Raw genomic sequence first — 21135 nt, 5'->3', positions numbered from 1 at the left:
TTGCACTGTGTCTGGGTGATTTTTGGCTGCGATTCAAAATTTCCTGGAACTTATCTCTATGATCTGCCACACTGTTGATGCCCTGTTCCTGTACCTTTAAGGATAAAAAAGAAGTAGATGCTACACTAGTTGACTCATACCCCAGTAACCCGCCCTGCCCTTCCTAAGGGTAACTTTAGGTTAAACGCAGCCTTGGCAGCAGGAAATCAGGAGTCTGCTGCCATTAAGTCCAACACATTTACACCAGTTGGCACTTTGGCCCTGGGGAAATGCCAGGTGTCTGGTGTGTCACATGGTCACATGGACCCAAGACAGAGAGGAAGAGAACAGCAGGAGAGGCACTCTCTGGGAAAGCAAATCTCTGCCTTGCAATCCAGGCTGGGCAGTCCAGGTTATTCATCCAAAGAAATGTGAAGAAATGGGGGAATTAAGTGGCTTCCTGAAAATGCTGATTAACAGCAGCAGGAAGAGAGGAAAAAACAATCCAAGGGAAGGTTTATAAATTCCCACAAAAAAGAGGGCCCCCTGATCCTAAAGTGGGAAAGCCTTTAGCCTTTACCACTTACCTGAGAATCACCAGGTAGAAAAGAGAATGTGGACATTTTACAGTTTGAAGAAGCTCCATCTTCCCAGTAGGAACTACCTTGACCATACCCAGACCTCTTAAGAGTTCCAGAGAACCAGCTCCCCTTGCTTGCTAATGTAGGTTGCCCTCACCTTGGACAAGAAGCAAGATTCAGAGTAGTTCTGAGCATGCAAAATCAAGTCTATGTCATTGATGCCATTTCAGACCTTTATGTATATAACTCGAGTTATATAAGAACTTCTCTTCACCAGTATCTGGCTTTCCACCCCTCTCCCTCTATGTTGTTTAAAATGTTCAGGCAGGACTATTGTTTCAGTTACTCTATAAATATACTGTTCCTTCTAAGTATCAGCTTTTTTTCTGATTAACTGGCATCCAATCTAAACAATTTGTCCTTACTGAACTCTGCTGTTTTCTTTTCCTTTCTTCCTCTCTGCTACCTGGCTGTCCTAATTAAACATGCTTCTCTGCTTCCTCCAGGCAGTCTGTATTTTGTATATTTGCTAATTCACCCTGTGGCAGTCTTCTGATTCCTATCTGCAAAAGTTCTAAGAAGGGGAAAGGGGAGAGTTCTTAGAGCTTGATCAGTATGTTCAGTTGAATTCAAGATTGAGAGAAAAGGAATATATAATGAACTTACCTATAAGGGTGAGTTGTAAAATGAGAGCTCCCAGGGGCAAGGTAATGAACTCTTTCTTCTTGACATGTTTTGTGTGGGGATGAATAAAGAGGTTAAGACTCTATATAATAACCAAGGTTTAACCATGGGACAGGATGAAATAATTTAAGATAATGGAGAAGAGCATAGAGATAAGATTTCTGATGCCCAGTGGCCACCAAGTTTTCTCTCTTCCCTAAAGGAAGAACCAAGATAGTCTGTCCCTAAAAGCATATGCCAGGGCAGAAAAAGAAAGGACATCCAGATTGGAAAGGAAAAAGTAAATCCATCTCTGTATGCAAATGACATGATTTGGTGTATAAGAAAATCCTAAAGAATCCATACAGAAAAAACTATTAGCTAATAAATTCAGCAAGGTAGCAGAATACAAGATCATACCTAAAAATCAATTGTATTTCTATAAACTAGGAATGAATAATAAATGAAGAAAAGAATTCCACTTATAATAGCATCAAAAGGAGTAAGATAAATAGATATAATTCTAACAAAAGAAGCCCACAAGAATGGTACATTGTTAACTACAAAATGTCATTGAAAGAAATTAAAGAAGGGGTGCCTGGCAGGCTCAGTAGAGCATGTGACTCTTGATCTCACGGTTGTGAGTTCGAGCCCCATATTGAGTGTAAAAATTACTTAAAAATATAATCTTAAAAAGAAAGGCTTAAAAAGATCTAAATAAATGGAAAGAAATTTCATGTTCATGAATTGGAAGATGGAAGTTGATAATACTCCCCAAATTTATCTACAGATTGAATGCAATTCTTACCAAAATTCCAATTGCCTTTTTTAGCAGAAATTGGCAAGCTGATCCTAAAATTCATATGGAAATTCAAGTGACCCAGAATAGTCCAAACAAACTTGAAAAAGAAGCACACGCTGGAGGACTGACTTCAAAATTACTTCAGAGGCTCAATAATCAAGACAATGTAGTACCAGCATAAGGAGAGATATATACATCAATGGAGTAAAATTGAGAATATAGAAATATACCTATATATTCATAGTCAATTGACCTTTGACAAAAATACTTAGACAATTTCAATGAAGAAAGAATAGTTTTTTTCAACAAATGGTATTGGGACACCTGAATATCCACATGCAAAAGAATGTGGTTGGCCTACTACCTCACATCATATATAAATATTAACTCAAAATGGGTGAGCCAAAACTATAAGACTCTTAAGAGAAAACAAATGTGTAAATCTCTATTACCTTGGTTTAGGCAATGGTTTCTTAGATAAAATACCAAAAGCCTAAGCAACAAAAGAAAAAAAAAATTGGACTTGATCAAAATTTAAAAATAAAAAAAAGGTACTATCAAGAAAGTAAAAAAGACAGTCCACAGAATTAGAAGAAATATTTGCAAATCTATATCTGATAAGAGACTAGTACCCAGAATATAAAAGGAAGTCTTACAGGAACACCTGGCTAGCTTAGTAGGTAGAACATGTGACTTGATTTCCAGGTTGTGAGTTTAAGCCCCACATTGGGTATAGAGCTTACTTTAAAACAAAACAAAAAGGAACAATTTAACAATAAAAAGACAACCCGATTTTAAAATAAGCAAAGTATTTGAACAGACATTTCTCCAAAGAAGATACACAAATGACCAATCAGCACATGAAAAGCTGCTCAGTATCAGCTCTCAAAGAAATGCCAATCATTACCACGATGGGATACCATTCACACTCACTAGGATGGCTATAATGAAAAAGACAGTTAATACCAAGTGTTGATGAGGATGTAGAGAAACTGGAACCCTCATTTACTGCTGGAAGGGAATCTAAAATTATGCAGCTGCTTCAGAAAACAGTTTGGCAGTTCCTCAGAAGGTTAAATAAAACATAGTCACCGTATGATCCAGCAATTTTATGCTTAGTTATATAACCCAAAAAATTGAAAAGATGCCCACACAAAAACTTGTACATGAAAGTTCATGGCAACATTATATACTATACGATAGCTAAAAAGTAGAAACAATCCAAATGTCCATCAAGAGATGAATGAGCACAATGTGGCATAGCCATTTTATAGGATAGGATACGGACACACACACACACACACACACACACACGAATTACTGATGCCTCTACAACATGAGTAAACCTTGACAACATTATTCTAAGGGAAAGAAGCCAGACACAAAGGACCATGTACTATATGGTTCCATTTATGTGAAATGCAGCACAGGCAAATCCAGAAACAGAAACAGACTGGTGGTTGCCAGGGGTTAAGGGTAGAAATGAGGCATAGGTTTTGGTGGGGGGGGAATGATGAAATGATCTAAAGTTAGGTTGTGATGGTGGTTGCACAACTCTATGGATATGCTAAAAACCACTGAATCATACCCTTAAAGGGCAATTTTTATGGTCTATGATTATATCTCAATAAAAAAAGTATGAGAAAAAGTTCTGTTTTAATGTTTTTACCATTAATTATAAATGGCTGAGATTCAAACTCATGTATACTCAAAAAAGGCACTCCATATTTTATTAATTATATAGTGATGTGGTCTCTATTCTCAAACTGCAAGGAGACAGAGACACCACCAGTCACACAAGAAAAGACATACATTATAAACTAAAGAGTCTAGGATGATATTCTTGCTAAACCAAAGTACTTGAGAAAATTCATATACCATATTTAAAGGGGTTGAGGCCAGTGCATAAACACAAATCTAACAACCTTTTGATGCAGGAAATCCAAATTCTGAGTCCACCAGACTTACACACACAACGATACAACATTTACCGTATAGCTAGGCATGGTGCTGAGTGCCTGATAATGCATTACCTCCCTGTATCGAGAGTACATGCTATTTTTACCCCAATTTTACTGATGAGGTAATTGAATTTATTTGGAAAGAAGTTTAGCTGTGAGAGAGTGATTAATGGTGCTGTGATCCAGCTCCAGAACTGTGGTCATTAATTACTCTCTATTGGGTGTGGAGTAGATGACAAACCAAAGCCCAAAAGCATAAATTGCATATATTCAAGAGTACGCCCTGTAATATTCACTTATATTCAGAAGCAAATCTTGGTTTTAATGGCAGGGAGCTCAATTTAGGCAAAATCAAACTGCAGATGCATCTTTGTTCCAGAAGAACCCAACTCACTCCACTTCATGACCCATTTCAACCACACCTGAGTTAAGCTCACCTCTCAAATCACAGAAACATATGTGACATTTCCTTTACACTTTTCCAAACCGTACTCCACCCTCCTGTCAAGGTTTGAGATCCTTAAGGGCATCTTCTTGTTTTAGAATATCTCCTGCACCTAAGCCGTCAGTGGTTGATAAACTTACTGAAAGATCACATGTCTTGTTTTAAATTCTGCCTCTGCCACAAACTGTTGACATGTCCCGGGAGTAGGAGCTGTATTCTGTGACCTGTAGTTAACTTTGTGTGCCGCGGGCAGGCAGGCAAAGTGCTGATTCTTGTATACCAACTTTGAGGCAAATACCACAGCCTTAATTGCAGGCTCCAGGGAGCTGAGATTCTATACTGGGTTGCTGGAGGCAGCCCTCCCCCCTACTTTTCAGGACCAGGCCTGCTGGCCCTCCCTGGCCTGCTACACCCAGGCCACAGATAGCGCACAAAGGCCAAGTGTCTGCTGTGCTGACTCATGGCTGTTCTCCGTCCAGGCTAGGACAGTCTCAGGGGGGCCAGGGGCCTTCTCCCTCCCGGCCATTTCCCACAGAAGCAGTTAGTAGCCAGGACCATATCAAGCCTTAAAAAACTGTGACCAACCAGAAGAAATAAACACCACGGAGAAGTGAAAGTGAAAGGTGGGGGGGGGGGGCGGGTGCCAAGATGCTCATTAACAGTCCCATATCTTAGGGAATTCTGGAAAGCAGTAAGGATTCACCCTGTATTCTTTTTGTTTGTTGGTCTTATGTGTCCATATTTTTAAATTGAAGTAAAATTCACATGTCATTAAATTAACCGTTTTAAAGGAAACAATTCAGTAGCATTTAGCCCACTCACAGTATCGTGCAACCACTACCTCTAACTAGTTCCAAAGCATTTTCATTACTGAAAAAGAAGACTTTGTACCTGTGAAACAATCACTCTCCATTGTCTCCCTTCCCCCCAGTCCCTGGCAGCCACCAGTCTGCTTTCTCTATCAATATACCTATTCAGGATATTTCATATAAAGGAAATCCTACAATATGGGACTTTCTGGGTCTGGCTTCCTTCTCTTAGCATAATGCTTCCAGGGTTCGTGCACACTGCGGCCTGTGTCAGGACCTCATCCCTCTTTATTGCCAAATAATATTCCATTGTACATAATCAGTACGACTGGTTTCTCTGTTCAGCTCTTGAAGAACATTTGAGTTGTTTCCACCTTTGGGCTATTAAGTGCTGGAGTACCTGCCTTGCATTCATATGCGTATATTCCTCTGAGTGGAGTTGCTGGCCATAGGGCAATTGTGTGTGTGTGTTTAAGATTTTATTTATTTATTCATGACGCATAGAGAAAGGCAGAGACATAAGCAGAGGGAGAAGCAGACTCCCTGCAGGGAGCCTGAGGTGGGACCCGATCCCAAGATCCCAAGACCCCGAGATCGCAACCTGAGCCAAAGGTAGACCCTCAACCACTGAGCCACCCAGGTGTCCCACGGCAATGCCGTGTTCAACTTTTTGTGGAACCACCAAATTGTTTTCCATAGTGACTGCAGCATTTGGCATTTCCACAAGCAAGGTGTCAGGGTCACCCTTTATTCTTAACATCTGTTCCTTTCCTCTTCCGTACTTCCCACCAAGCCAGTGTCCACAGACTTTCCTTTCCTCTAGATGGGGGGGAGGGGGGGAGGGAGTTGCACCTCTAATGGCAAGGCTATCATCAGGGAGCACTGCGCAACAGGGACCTCCCTTGCCTTAAGCTATGATCCTACTCTTGTCTTTTCCACAAACAGGACACTGTGACCAGGAACAGGCAAGGACAGGCTCCCATCACCCAGAGGCACACCCACGAGAGCCATTTAAGTAATCTCATAAAACCACCCTCCTGCGCCCTCCAACACCTCCCATCCCCGCACAGAACATTCCATCAAATCGTCTGCGTCGTCAAAGCTGAGCGCAGAAAGGACGCGTCCCGGTGTGGAAGCTGCCCGCCCTGGCCCCGACCTGCAGGCAGCTCTGGACCGTCGGCTCCAGCGCGCAGATCTGGGCAGACGCAGCGCCTCGGCCGCGTCCCGCCCGCCCAGCCCCCTCAGCCAACGAGCCTGCCCTGCCCGGCCCGGCGGTGGCAGACGTGAATGGAGAGGAAGAGCCTCCTTCCACCCCCTCCCTCCGGGGTTACTGCCGGTCACAGAGCTATTTACATTTACAACAGCCCGACAGCGCCTGATCAGGCCGCGGCCAATCGGCGGCCCCCAAGCTTGTCTGATCGGTCTGCGCCAATCAGGAGGCGCTGTGCTTGCGGCCACTCCGAGTCCAGGCCCGCGTCGCCTCTTTTGGGGAGGGGAGGCTGACTCAGAGCTCGGCTCTCCTAGGCCTCAGTCTGCCGTTCTCAGGAATGGGGAAAAAGACCGAAAGAGCGAGCGTAGCTGGCAAGACGTCTTGCCCTATAGAGCTCCCGGGGAGTTTTACACAGGGATGGAGAACACCGCTCTGTTCCTTACCAGCCAGGCCCGTGCCTCTCCGCTGCGAGGGGATGCGAGGACAGATTTGAACCTCCCTCACTGCCAGCCCCTCCCTAATTTAGGGCTACCCTTATGGGCTCTTAAACCCACGGCTGGTTTTGGAGGTGGTGTGAGCCCTCGTTAACCGGGACCGACCGGTAGGCAGAGCTAGGTTTGATCTCGTCTGCAATCGTGCAAACACCTGCCGTGTATGAAGCAGGGCGCAAAGACTCAGCAAGTCAGGCTGAGGATTGGGTAGTCACAGGGTAAAGCGGGAGCGCGAACGTGTTCGGGTACAGTTCCTGGCTGATGTAACCCGAGCATAAGGGAGGAGTGGGAGAGTGGGAGGGGAAGACCAGAAATCCGGCCCCGAGAGCTTAGGCTTGCTTCTGCAAGAGATTGGGAGCCATCGGGTACTTTCAAGCAGAAGAGGAAAATCCTCTCTGTTTCAGAAAGTTAACTGGTGGGAACATAAAGAGCAGATCCAAAGAGGACCAGATTAGGGCCTGGAAGATTAGTTAGCAGGTCATGGAACCTAAAATCCAGGATAGTCCTAGCAGAAATAGGTAAGAAGGGCACAGGCTGGGAGGCATTTTGGAGTCAAATCAGTAGCACTTAATTGATTGGAAATGTGAGATGAGAGAGGACTCAAAGAGGACTTTCAGGTTCCTCTCTTCAGTGACTGCAAGAGTTAGCACCTCCAACTCACTGACATTTACAGAGGTGGGGGTGGGGAAAGGGCAGAAGGGGATCTAGGGGGAGAGAGAGAAAAGAAACAGATTTGAAAAAGGAACAGGAATTCAATTTTTGACATGTGAAGTTTGAGTTACCAGAAGAACATCCACCTGGAAATAGTTCCCAGGAGATGGTAGGGAATAACCATCTTGGTCTTCAGAAAAGAAACAGAGATGAGATCCAAAGAGTGTACCGTGAAACTAGAAAGGAAATGATCACCCAGGAAGGGATTACAGGTAAGAAGATTCAAGGACAGAATCTTGGGAAGTACCAACACTTAACAGGTAGAAAGAGGACACAGAGTTAGCAAAACAAGAAATATCAGATATGAAGAAAACTAGATTAGTATAATAGAAATTTAAAAAAATAATAGTTCTAGGGTGTCTGGGTGACTCAGTTGGCAGAGTATCTGCCTTTGGCTCAGGTCATGATCCTAGGGTGCTGGGATCCTGCCCCACTTCGGGCTCCCTGCTCAGCGGAGAGCCTGCTTCTCCCTCTCCCTCTGCTGTTCCCCCTGCTTGTGTTCTCTCTGTCAAATAAATAAATAAAATCTTTTATTATTTTTTTTAAAGATTTTATTTATTTATTCATGAGAGACACAGAGAGAGAGGCAGAGAGATAGAGGGAGAAGCAGGCTCCTCACAGGGAGCCTGATGCGGGATCACACCCTGAGCCAAAGGCGGACGCTCAACCGCTGAGCCACCCAGGTGTCCCAAATAAAATATTAAAAAAAAAATCTAGGACGAGGGAGCTTGGACATTGTAAGAAATAGATATCTGACAAAAGGACTTTGGTTAAATAAATTATGAAACAGTAATTTAATGGACTATGATACAGACATTAAAATCATGTTGTAAAACTATGAATTGCTATCAAAAGATGTTTAACACATCATGTTAAGAGAAACATTCAAGTTAAGAAAATAGTATATACAAAATTATCCAATTAAAAAAATACATAGGTGACTACAAAAGGGCATAAGGACACTTAGGGTGAAGAAGCTGTTCTGGATCACAACCCTAAGTGTGAGGCTGTATACAATTACCGAAATCCTCAAACCACAATGCCTTACAAAGGATTTGGGGTGGGGACTGTTGATGGTATCACTTCATGAGTTTGTTCTGGGAATTAAATGGTACAGTGCCTGGAATACAAGAAGGACTCAATCAAGAGAAAAGGAAGGGTAACCCAGACCACTGCATGGAGGAAGAAACACTGGACCCAAGGCCTGGAAGGATGACTACAGTGGCCCTCCAAAGCAAAACCCAGAATAAACACACACACATCTCCTGGAGTAGGTCCAGACAAAAAAGTGGAAGAAACTGAGTGCTTTTAGTAGTACTGTTAGACTGAAGAAAAGGAAGAGGGACATGGTATAGATGAGAGGACTTGGTGACTTAATATATGCACAGAAGAGAGAAACCTATTGATTCTTGCTCTGGAGGGTGGGATAAAGGAGGGAAACTATGCTGCAATGAGTGTAGCCTGTGTTATTATGAAGGATACTGCTATGAATACTCATATATAAGTTTTTGTGTGTATGTATGTTTTCAATTATTTTGGATATAGATCTAGGAGAGTTGCTGGGTCATACAGTAACTCTATGTTTAACCCCAAGGAACCCGATATAGTTTTCCAAAATCACCATCTTATATTCCTACCAGCAGTGTGTGAGGGTTCCAATTTCTCTGCATCCTTGCCAACACTTACTATTATCTTCCTTTTGATTATGGCCATTCTAATGAGTACGAAGTGGTATCTCATCATGGTTTTGATTGGCATTTTGCTAATGACTAATGATATTGAGCATCTTTTCATGTGCTTATTGGTAATTTACATATCTTCTTTGGAGAAATGTCTTCAAATCTTTTGCCCATTTTAAAATTGGATTATTGGGAAGCCCGGGTGGCTCTGCGGTTTGGCACCTGCCTTATGCCTGGGGTTCCTGGAGTTCCGGGGTCGGGTCCCGCCTCCGGCTCCCTGTGTGGAGCCTGCTTCTCCCTCTGCCTGTGTCTCTGCCCCCCGCCTCTCATGAATAAATAAATAAAATCTTTAAAAATAATAATAAAAATTTAAAAAATAAAATTGGATTATTTTTTAAAAACTGTTGCATCATGAGTTCTTTATATATTCTTGATGCTAGTCTCTTATCAGATATATATTATGCAGATACTTCTCTCTTTTTGTGCTTTGTGTTTTTACTTTCTAGGTAGTATCTTTTGAAGCACAGCTTTTAAATTTTTGATGATGTCCAATTTACTTTTTTTTATTACTTATACTTTTGATGTCAAATCTATGAAATCATCACCTGATTCAAGGTCCCAAGGATTTACATTTAACTTTTCTTTTAAGAGTTTTATAGTTTTAGCTCTTACATTTAGGTCTTTGATCATTTTTGATTTAATCTTTGTCCATGGTGTGAGGTATCTCCATAATTTTAAGAGCGTAAACAGGTCCTGAGAGCAAAATGTTTGAGATTCAGTGATTTACTTCTTTGAGCCTCAGTTTCGCATCTTTAAAATGGTGACTATATTTGACTTACCATCTCCTAATGCAACTATGTCAAAGGAAATGATAGAAATGATTGGACATGATAAGCACTCTTCAAATATAAGCCATCATTACTGCCAACATTTATGTTGTCTGTCAACCTGTTGAAAATCCTTGAGCCCTTCTTAATCTCTTCCTGTCACAGCACTTTGCTCATACTAGACACATAGCAGATCCTCAGTAAATATTTGTTGGTGAACAGACTGATATAGCATAAACAATCTTGCCTGTGTTCTCAGGGAGGTAGAAAGAGAAGAATTTACTTTTTTGGCAGTCACTCCTCAGCCACTTCCTGCTATCAACTGGTTAAGCTTGCAGTTAACTTATAGTCGTTTTCACTTGAACTGTTATGCTAAATCTTCTATATGTTATATTTATGAAATTTAGTTTTTTGAAAAGAACTATGGGACTTTAAAATTATTTCTGGTAAGTTTCATTTATTTGCTAATCCTAAATTTGGAACCTATTGAGAGCATTTTGAATCCTAATTCTTTCTTCTGAGATATTAAATATCTGTTCTAGCTTTAATTGAAGATAGAATAAGCACTCCTCCCCTCAAATAAGAGGGATGTCTAGGTCAGAGCCAAGGACAGCATAAAATGTTTTGTCTTCTTTTCAATTAATCTAAAATGAGACTTTCTTCTCTCTTGAGTACTGTGCAATGAATGGATGAGCCCACCTGATCTACCACATTCACTCCATCCTCCAACCAGTTCCCTTATTTATGTCATAGACTGGCCTTAGACTCAGAGCCAATAGAATAGTCAGTGATGAGAAAGGAAAAATAAAATATTTGAGAATTTTGTAGATTAAGGGTAATATTCTGTACAAAAATTAACTATTGCTGATAGGACCTGTCTTTTTTTTCTTTTGGATATTAGTTTCTATTGGTTGAGCAGATTATACTGTAATCGGCTTTATTTAATTTATTTTTTAAAATTTTATTTAAATTCAATTACTTAACATTCAATGTATTACTGATTTCAGAGGTAGAGGTCAGTGATTCATCAGTCTTATATAATAGTGCTCATAACATCACGTGCCCTCCTTAATGTCTATCACTCAATTACCCCATCCCTCCACCCACCTCCCCTCCAGGAACCCTCAGTTTGTTTCCTATGATTGAGAGTCTTTTATGGTTTGTCTCTCTTTCTGAATTTTTCCTCTCTTCCTGTCTTTTATCCATGGTGAAGGCAACACAGTGAGGTGAAAAGGTAACAAAAATAGTTACCCACGTGTTGAAGAGTTATCAGGTGTGGGTGTTTGCCAAAAGCAGACAGACCCTGAGGCCATTCTTGACTCTAAAGGAGGAGATCTTAGAGAAAGAAGGAGAAGGTACATTTAGAATCAAGGGTTTTGAAATCAAGACACTCAGTGAAATGTAAGGAATGAAATGCATGAGGAGAGACAATCTAGTTTTGATGTTTGTAACTTTAGTAGAAAACCTTTAAATTGCCTAGAGTTGTACACCAATAATAGATTAAAAATGACCCAGGGCTCCTAACAAGATCCTGAGACAACAGATCCCAGACTCAACCAGTGTCTCCCTTTCTTCTCTTCGTGCCCTGGTTTAGGTGTTGAGGTGTGGCAGTTTTGGGGAGAGGTTGGTGAGATATAAGATAAGGCAATAATCGTGATTGTAGATGTGGTGGTGTAGGGGGGAATGTCCCAATGGGCTTTGTTCACTTGAAAAGTCTCTATACTATAGTCTCTTTACATTTTGTTTTTATTTTATATGTAAGTTACACGTATACATAGTTTAAAGGGTCAAATCATTTTATAAGGCTTATTTTGAAAATAGCAATACCCCATCCACTTCTCTTTACCATGCTTATAAGGCTACTTATGGATTTAACTTTTTTATACATTATTTAGTGACTCCCACCATGGAAGATGAGACTTTCACCTTCTTCACAACCACTGCTACTCCCACCACCACTGCCACTCCCACCACCACCACATACTACTCGTTCACATAGGTATGTGCATGCTTCACTTTTCCTGTCCTCCCAGTACAGTTGTGTTTTAATTTTTGATTGTATCAATATTCAGTGTTGATATTACCATGACTGTGTAAATACTGTTCATACATGAGCCACATAATACATCCATGATGATTTCTCTCCTGCACGCTTTTTTTCTCTGAACCTAATGTTTGCCTATTTTTTTTCTTTTAGTTTTTCTAGGCACTTATCATTAATTCAATCCAAACTCCCTACCAGTGGTCTATATCTGTTATTACATTTGGTTACATTGGGAATTCTATCAATCTCATCTTCTAAAAGAGATATCTCCTGGAACCTTCTCACCAGCTCCACCCTGGACTGGCTGCTCTCCAAGCCTGCTGCCTAGCTTTCATTTGGCCAGTTCTCTTCAGCATCTTTCTAGAGTCTCTTTTCTTCTCTTCTACTTTGGATTTCCTGCTCCTGGATCCTTTGTGTTTCTCTTTCTTGGTTTCTTTTGATCTTGGAGAAGCCCCTGCTCTAATAGTCTCATGGAAAAGATTGTTCTTAAGATATTCCCTTTGTCTTCCATTTTCCAAAATGTCGTGATAATATGCCTTTGTATGGATCCATTTTCATTCAGTATCAAGGCCTTGGAGGACTCTTTCAATCTAGAAATGCTTGTCCTTCCATTCTGAGAATTTTTAAAAATTATTTCCTCCCTTTTCATCCCCCTCTTTCTGTCTCAGCTCCAGAATTGATCCTCCATTTTTAAAAAAACTTTCTCTTTTATTTTCCATGTCTTTTTCTTTTGCTTGGTTTTCTAGGAGGTTTCCTCAATTTCATCTTACAAACCTTGTATTGAGTTTTTAAGATCTGCTATCATACTTTAATTGGCAAAAGTTCTTTTGGATTTTCCTTTTTATTGCATCTTATCTTGTTCCATGGATGGAATGGTTTCTTTTTTACCTTTGAGATTATTAATGATAGTTTGAGGGAATATTTTTCTTCTCACTGCATAGTCTCTTGTCCTCTGAGTTTTTTGTTCCTGTTTTCTTGTTTTGGCAAATCTGTTTCTGCAGATAACTGATGACCCTTGGCTGTCTATTCATGTATCTAGTAAGGCACCAAAAAGACAATCAGAGGCTCTGAGCATGTGATAGGGCACATTCGAAGCAAGCAGATCTTTGTGTTCCTGACTAGACTGTTTCTTTGTGTCATTCCAATACTATATCATAATTTTTTTTTTCTGTAGGCTGTCAGAATCTGCAAAGAAGCTTCTCTCAGTCTCCTGCTTGAATATTTCAGCCTGGCTGCCAGCATTTTAGAAGCTGAAAGAAGAGAAGAGACTGAGGAATGTAAGCTTCAGTGTATATTCTACTTAACCGTCACTTTTAAAATATAATACTGTGTAGTTTCTGTCTCCTAGTTAGATCTGGACTGATACAGCACTCTGCCCTTAGAAGGATCTGGTGTTCCCCAGTCAAGAGATTCTTGATTACAATCCTACCAGTGAATAAAGCTCCAGTGTTTTGCCTGGAGTCTGGGGAATCTCGTCACAACAGAACAATTACCCTGACCTTAGCCATACCTTTACATCATTCCTTGCCCACTCCCCAATTCCAAAGGTAGCTGGTACCACCAAATCTTGACTCATTTTGGATTCTTCAGTGTAAATCACATTGCTTCTTGGGTATCCCCACTGCCTGCTTAAGCTTTAGCTTTCTGGGTTCTACTAAGGCAGTTAATCCCTCAACTGCCTGTTTTCCAGTTTCCAAAGTCTTGTCATGATCCTTTTTCCCATTTTGACCTTCTGGGATTATGCCTTAGAAAAAAAAATCCCCTTCCTGTTGATTTACTAGGGTTTGGAAAGGGAGCAAAGGCATGTGTTCAAAACTTCTTCCTTGTCTTGAAACTCTGCTGCAGCTTCTCAGAACCTATTTATTGGGTGCCTCATATAGATTAGGTACTTTTTAAACACTTGGGATACATCAATGAACAAAACAGAATATCCCTGAACTTGTGGAATTTGTATTCTACTGTGTGTGTGGAGGGAGAGATAATAAAAATTAAACCTAAATATATATATTACATAATAGGTATTATATAGGTAAACTAAAATGTGCAGGAAGCAATGGAGAATTAAAAGTAATGGACAGGGGAACAGACTGAAGAATTTAGAGTGATCAAGGTAGGTGGCACTGAGAAAGTATAATTTGAGCAAAGGCTTAAGGGAATTACAGTCATAAATATGTATATTCCTTTTTTTAAAATTTTTATTTATTTATGATAGTCACAGAGAGAGAGAGAGAGAGAGAGAGGCAGAGACAGAGGGAGAAGCAGGCTCCATGCACCGGGAGCCCGACGTGGGATTCGATCCCGGGTCTCCAGGATCGCGCCCTGGGCCAAAGGCAGGCACCAAACTGCTGCACCACCCAGGGATCCCCTAAATATGTATATTCCTAATAGGATGTGTTTCTACATATTTTCCACAAGTTTTACCCTCTCTTTATTCTTAGGCTGAAGGTAGACTGATGTCTTCTCTTTATTTTGCACCCTCACTGCACCTGGCATATAATTTTGCAAAGGATGTAACATCACTGTCTTCCTAAGTGCCTGGAGAGACATTTGAACCTAGGGGCTGACTTGCCATATTCCTTTAGTTAAGACACTATCGAAATCTCAGTATCTTCATTGTATGTGGAATAATAATAAACTGCTGGATCTCCTTCTCTTCCTGGAAGCTAGTATCTGCAAGCTTCTAAGATTAGTAAAGGAAACATACAATGAAAATAGAGGTATTATAATAACATTTTATTTTATTTTATTATATAATAACATTTTAAGTGATGAACAAATGACAGCCCACGTTTTTTGTTTGTTTGTTTGTTTGTTTTTCTTTTGGCAGGGAGAAAATATTCAACTTATCCTGGACATTAGATTAGATTTACGTCAGGGTACATTGAGGTAAGTTTGACCTTACCATTCCCATTCACCCATCCTCAAGCCTCAACCCACTTTTTTACAGGATGACTTCACAATCAAATGGCCAAGTAATGTTCTTCTGTTAAGAGTCACAATACAAGGAAATCTTAAGTGAATATTTACATGCCTGGCACTATGCTGGTGCTGTTGATACTCATATGCCTGATGAGACGTAAGTTATTAGCCCTATTTTCTTTTCTCTTCTTTTATTTTTTTTTAAGTAGGCTCCATACCCAGCATGGAGCCCAACTTGGGGCTTGAACTCACAACCCTGAGATCGAGACCTGAGCTGAGATCAGGAGTCGGGCACTTAACTAAGCCACCTACACACCCCCAAGTCCTATTTTCGAATAAGGACTTTGAATCTCAGGAGATAAAATAACTTGTCTAAAGTCACACTGCTAATAAGTGGCATAACCAGAAATCAACTCATGTCAGTGATTTCTGAGCACAAGCCCTTTTTGCACACGACATTGTCTTCTTAGGACAGACTCCCAGAATTGCATTTTAGAACATTTTATGATTCATCAAATGCAGATACTAAATTGAAGAATTTTTGAAATGTGAGCAAACTAAGCTTACAAAAATAAACCAAATGCTACTTTATTTAGTAGGTGTTTTAATATGGGTTCTCCAGAGAAAGAACCAATGGAATATCCATCTTTCTCCTCTCTCTCTCTCTCTCTCTCTCTCTCTCTCTCAATAGATAGATTTACTATAAGGAATTGGCTCACATGATTATGGAGGCTGAATAGTCAAGATCTACAAAAGTCAAGACCTGCAGTAAAGAAACTAGAGACCCAGGAGAGCTGATGGTATACTTCCAGAGTCCAAAGAAGGGAAGACCCATGTCCCAGCTTGAAGACAGTCAGGAAAAAAAAAAAGACTTCTTTCTTACTCAGCCTTCTATTCTATTCAGGCTTTCAGCAGATTGGATGGAGGCCCACCCACACTGGAGAGAGCATTCTTTCTTACTCAGTGTACTGAGTCGAATGTTAATCTCACTCAAAAAAATCTTCACAGAGACATCCAGAATAATGTTTAACCATATATCTGGGTGCCCTGTGACCCAACCAAGTTGACACAAAATTAGCTATCACAGTAGGTAATAAATTTAGAAAATTTGTTTCTCTAAGATAAACTATGGGAAAAGAAATAGACATGGTTTTTTTAATACATGGTGTAAATACTTTATTTGTTGCATTGATGTATCTGTTGAATATTGTGTGTTCTTTACATACATTTTTAAATGGTTTGGAAAAATTCATTGGCAAAAGCATAAATATCTCTTCAGAGCATGTGGGATGAGGTTGGGGGGCTGAGGGTAATCCTGATTTCTTCCCGTCATTTTGAGTGCTGTCAAAATAGTATTTTCAACTCCAATGATTTTCATTTTACCCTCTAATACACTAAAACAAATAATATAATTTCAACTTAGAGCCTCCAAGTCCAGGTTCCTTACATTCCTCATTTTCAAATCAATTTAATTAAATTTGTCTTTCCTATTGGTCTAACATGCAAGTGCTACATGAATTATGAATATACAAAATCTGCCCCAATAGAGTCAAGGCCCTTATAAAAACTCCCTGGATTACATCTCCTTCCCTACCTTCCTGAATTTAATATTCATTCTTCCCAAGCATTAAAAAGAATGCTGTTTTACAGTATTTTAATCTTTATATAAAAGACAACATAGCAATTCTCCTGCAGCCTTGGGTTCTTTTTCTCCATTCAATACTAAATTTATCATATTCACCCATATTGATATACCTGTAATAATTCACTATATGTAACTGATATTAATATAATACAACTAATGTTATTCATTATTGATCTATAGTTAACTATCTATAGTTATCCATTCTCCTCCTGATGGACATTGATTTGATTCCAACTTTTAGCAATGAACATTCTATATCTGTCTCATTGTGTAAATGAGCAAAAGTTTCTCTAGAATTAGAATTTCTGGGTCACAAAATATGAGCATCTTTCATTTTATTAGATGTTGATAAATTGGTTCCCCCAAAATGGTTGTACCAATGTATAGCCTCAGCAGCAGCACAGAAGAGTTTCCACTGCTCCACTTAACTCACCAACACTTGATAGTGTTGGACCCATTTTCCAACTTAACTTTTGTAGCTTTAACTCCCACTGCTCTCCTTCATGCATCTTTGATTTCAGCCAAATTGTAGCGTTCACTCACTCACTCACTCACTCACTGTTCATATCCCTGAATGTATTCTGTAATTTATTTCCCTTCTCCCTCCAATAATTACTGAGTAGGTATCCTGTGTCAGAAACCCTGCTAAATGATAGGAAAACAAACGTGAAAAGACATGGTTCCTGCCCTAAGGAACTTTACAGTTTCCTGGAGACTTGTAAACAACAATTAGAATATAATTGTCACAATGAAAGTTGGTACAAATTACAGTATGCAATAAGGCAGAATGAGCACACAAATCTACCTTTGTTTGGGGCAGGGGAGGGAAGAGGGACAGAGAGATAGAGGAGAAGGGGGAGGAGATAGTTTGGCCACGTTTTTACCAAGGCCTATGTCTTCCCAGAAGATCTCATCCGGTACCTGGCCAGCTCAAAAGTCAGCTCCCTACAAAATGTCCCAAACATTACATCGTCTTGCAGTGTAGATATTTGTATATGTATTGCTTATCTCCTCTGCTACATTATAAACTCATTCGCAGATGTTATTGACCTCTTAGGAATCTATGTATCTCCCATACAGACTAGACTATTGCTGACACACACTGTGTATTCAGTAAATGCTTGCTGAGTGAAAGACTGAAACAAAGGAGTAGAGGCTACATCATTTGGCTCCCATTTGCACAGATACTTGACCCTTCAAACATTTTAGGTAATTGCTAAATCAGACTACTTATTGCTATTGTCAAAGGAAGACTTCAAAACAACCAAACAAACAAATTCTTTTTAAGGTCATCTGCCCTATTCCATGGTGCAAAAAACATGTTATGTAACATTATACAATCTGGCCAACCAAGAGGGCTTTCTCTAGTCTTCTGTTTCTTGCTTCCTTAATAAACTCTACATTCTCCTTTCAAAAGATTTTGCCAACACTAATTCATTACCACTGTACCCATCAGCAGAATGAAAAATATTTGCATATCTCTTTGGTATAGCAAGGGAAAAGAGGTCAGAAGCAATTCAGGACTTGGAAGCTATTGGCTTTTATATTCTCTGTATTAGGAGTCTCCTTCTTTCTTTTCCAAACTGCGCCCCCACTTTGAAATAGAGAATTTGACTGTGCTCCAGGATTTTGTGAGAAATATATCCTGGCTATTATCCAACAGATCTGTATGAAATATTTCTCCCCAGAGCTTTTATACATGTCTTCTTAATGATACTATCTGTATAGATAAACCAGAAAGCTATGAAAACATAGGTGAAAATATTTGTGAATAGGTGTAAAATTATATAGTCCTCTATGTTAAAAACCAACCAGCAGAGCAATGTACAGAATTGTCTTATCACAGTATATTATACACCTGAAACTAACACATTGTATGTTAATTATACTGTAATGAAATTTAAAAACAACAACAACAACAACAAAAACTAACCTGCAACCTTCTGAGATTTTAGGTTGGCAGAGTGACCCCAAAGAGCAAACATCAAAGTTCCTTAGATTCTTTTGCCACCTGAGCCACGCTTGTCACTTGGACATATCTGTGGAAGCCAGGTTTGGAATCAAAATCTACTATCAGGTCTACATTTATTTATTTATTTATTTATTTATTTATTTATTTATGATAGTCACAGAGAGAGAGAGAGAGAGAGGCAGAGACACAGGCAGAGGGAGAAGCAGGCTCCATGCACCGAGAGCCCAATGTGGGATTCGATCCCAGGTCTCCAGGATCGCACCCTGGGCCAAAGGCAGGCACTAAACTGCTGCGCCACCCAGGGATCCCCAGGTCTACCTTTATAAAGAATTGCAATGGGAAATCTTTCATTAAGGAAGATAAAAGGCAAGTGCTTGCATATCATAGTAAGAATCTTTAGATTTCCTTCATGAGGGAAATGCCTTTTGAATCTTGTCTTAGGAGACAAGATAGGCGATTCGGGGGGCGGGGGGAGGATTCTTTTCATGAAGACATTTTCAATAACAATCACAATACTTTTTATTTTCTTAAAACATTTTATAGAAAAGGCTATTTTTGCAATGATTTAGTTACCACAAGAATCAGGAAGAAACATACAGGAATCCACTGGTTTCACTCTGGTAATGGAGGACCAGTATACACGATCTATGAAAGTTTCCAAACTTCAAGATGAGTATAATCTTTCTTTTTCTTTTTTTTATGGTGAAAAAATTTATATTTAGATTTATCACCAGCTGGACTCAGTTTAGATGGTCCCAATTTTGTTGGCAACATCCAAAGCATCATAGTCAGGAGCCAGTCGAACATATGCTTTCTTCTCTCCATCAGGCCTGATCAAGGTGTTGATCTTGGCCACATCAATGTCATAAGGCTTCTTCACAGCCTGTTTGATCTGGTGCTTATTGGCCTTGACATCCACAATGAACACAAGTGTGTTGTTGTCTTCTGTTTTCTTCATGGCTGACTCAGTAGTCAGGGGGAACTTGATGATGGCATAGTGATCAAGCTTGTTTCTCCTGGGGGCACTCTTTCAAGGATAGTTGGGCTGCCTTCGGAGACGCAGGGTCTCGGGTTGTCGGAATGTAGGTGACGTGTGGATCTTCTTTTTTTTTTTTTGGTGACTGTGCACGCCTTTCAGCACCGCTTTCTTAGCTTTCAAAGCCTTTGCTTTGGCTTCCGCTTTGGGAAGGGCAGGGGCTTCCTTCTTCGCCTTCGGCACCATCTTCGTGAAAGGCGAGTATAATCTTTCTATCGTTACTAGACTTCTATGAAGAAAGTGAACCTCTTCATAGTTATCCAATAAGGGACCTTATAAGGATGTAGTGTGGGATAAAGAGGATGGTGAGTCTCTTCAGCCGGGTATGGGCTCTGATTCAGTGGTAATAGGCTGGTGCTGGCCAAAGGTAGATGACTGCTTGGGGCAGGAATGAATGGAAACTGCCTCTGCTCCTTCTGTCACTACTTCTTACTTTCCATCTTTTTTTTTTTTTTTTTTTTAATGTATTCATGAAAGAAACAGAGAGAGGCAGAGACATAGAGTGAGAAGCAGGCTCCTCGCAGGGAGCCCAATGTGAGACTTGATGCCAGGACCCCGGGATCACTGACCTGAGCCAAAAGCATATGCTCAACCCCTGAGCCACCCAGGTGCCCCTCTTCCTTTCCATTTTGTGAGCATATGCTTCTCTGTTCGTGATCAGTATATTTATCCCACTCCACCTTTTGTCTGGAAAAAATAGACACCAGCCCCTCAGACCCCTGAATTTAACACTGAAGAGTTTACTTTCAATTATCTCTGGCTTTGGAAATCTATACTTCTTTCTCCTCAGCCTGGTAATTAAATGAGTGACTCAATAAAAGTAAAAGGAATAGGTCAGGCTTTTTTTGATGCCAGTAAAGGGTATACTTTCTTATCTTTTGTATTCACCAGGCAAAGCCAATAAATTGTTAAAAATCCTGTATTTGTAATCCTGTGAGGCTACAACTGACTTAAGCCCAGATTAAGATAAAGTGTCAAATTCAACCTCAGACAGACTAGGCTATGCCAGAATTTTGACACTAACATAGAAAAGTAGAACGCTTCTCTGGTTCAGCTAAGCACCCCTGCTCCCAAACTCTCAACAAAATTAAAATTCTAGAATCTTAGAACTGGATGGGACCTTTGTCCTTGTGATTACCCTTCAGTCTTGGTACCCATGAGTCTTGCCTCCAAAAATGTCCCTTTATGTGAAGTGGGACTCTGGTGAACCAGAGTTTTTTGTCTGTTAACCTCTTTGTAATCAGAGAAAACACAACTAACTGGCTGAGATTGTTGTCAGTACGTGGGTGTGGCTGGAAAAAAATACCCTCTGTGACCAATAGTTCTTTCTTCACTGTACTCTGCTTTCATACTGTTTCTCA

The 21135-nt window shown here is 40.2% G+C and overlaps 1 long non-coding RNA gene and 1 pseudogene across 2 annotated transcripts in view; one reads left to right on the top strand and one right to left on the bottom strand.

Annotated features, from left to right (window-relative positions):
* The first annotated feature begins 12577 nt into the window (after positions 1-12577).
* The window catches only part of LOC140620998 (uncharacterized), a 28008-nt gene continuing 19450 nt past the window's right edge, over positions 12578-21135 (top strand). For both annotated transcript variants that reach the window (XR_012020733.1, XR_012020732.1), the window contains exons 1-2: positions 12578-13479; positions 15030-15088. This is a non-coding gene — a long non-coding RNA (uncharacterized lncRNA). The remainder of the gene's footprint in view (positions 13480-15029; positions 15089-21135) is intronic.
* Positions 18934-20040, bottom strand: LOC140620580 (large ribosomal subunit protein uL23 pseudogene; annotated as a pseudogene).

This window comes from Canis lupus, chromosome 29 (genome assembly GCF_048164855.1).
Source record: "Canis lupus baileyi chromosome 29, mCanLup2.hap1, whole genome shotgun sequence".
Taxonomy (NCBI): Eukaryota; Metazoa; Chordata; class Mammalia; order Carnivora; family Canidae; genus Canis; species Canis lupus.
This window is presented reverse-complemented; position numbering and strand designations above follow the sequence as displayed.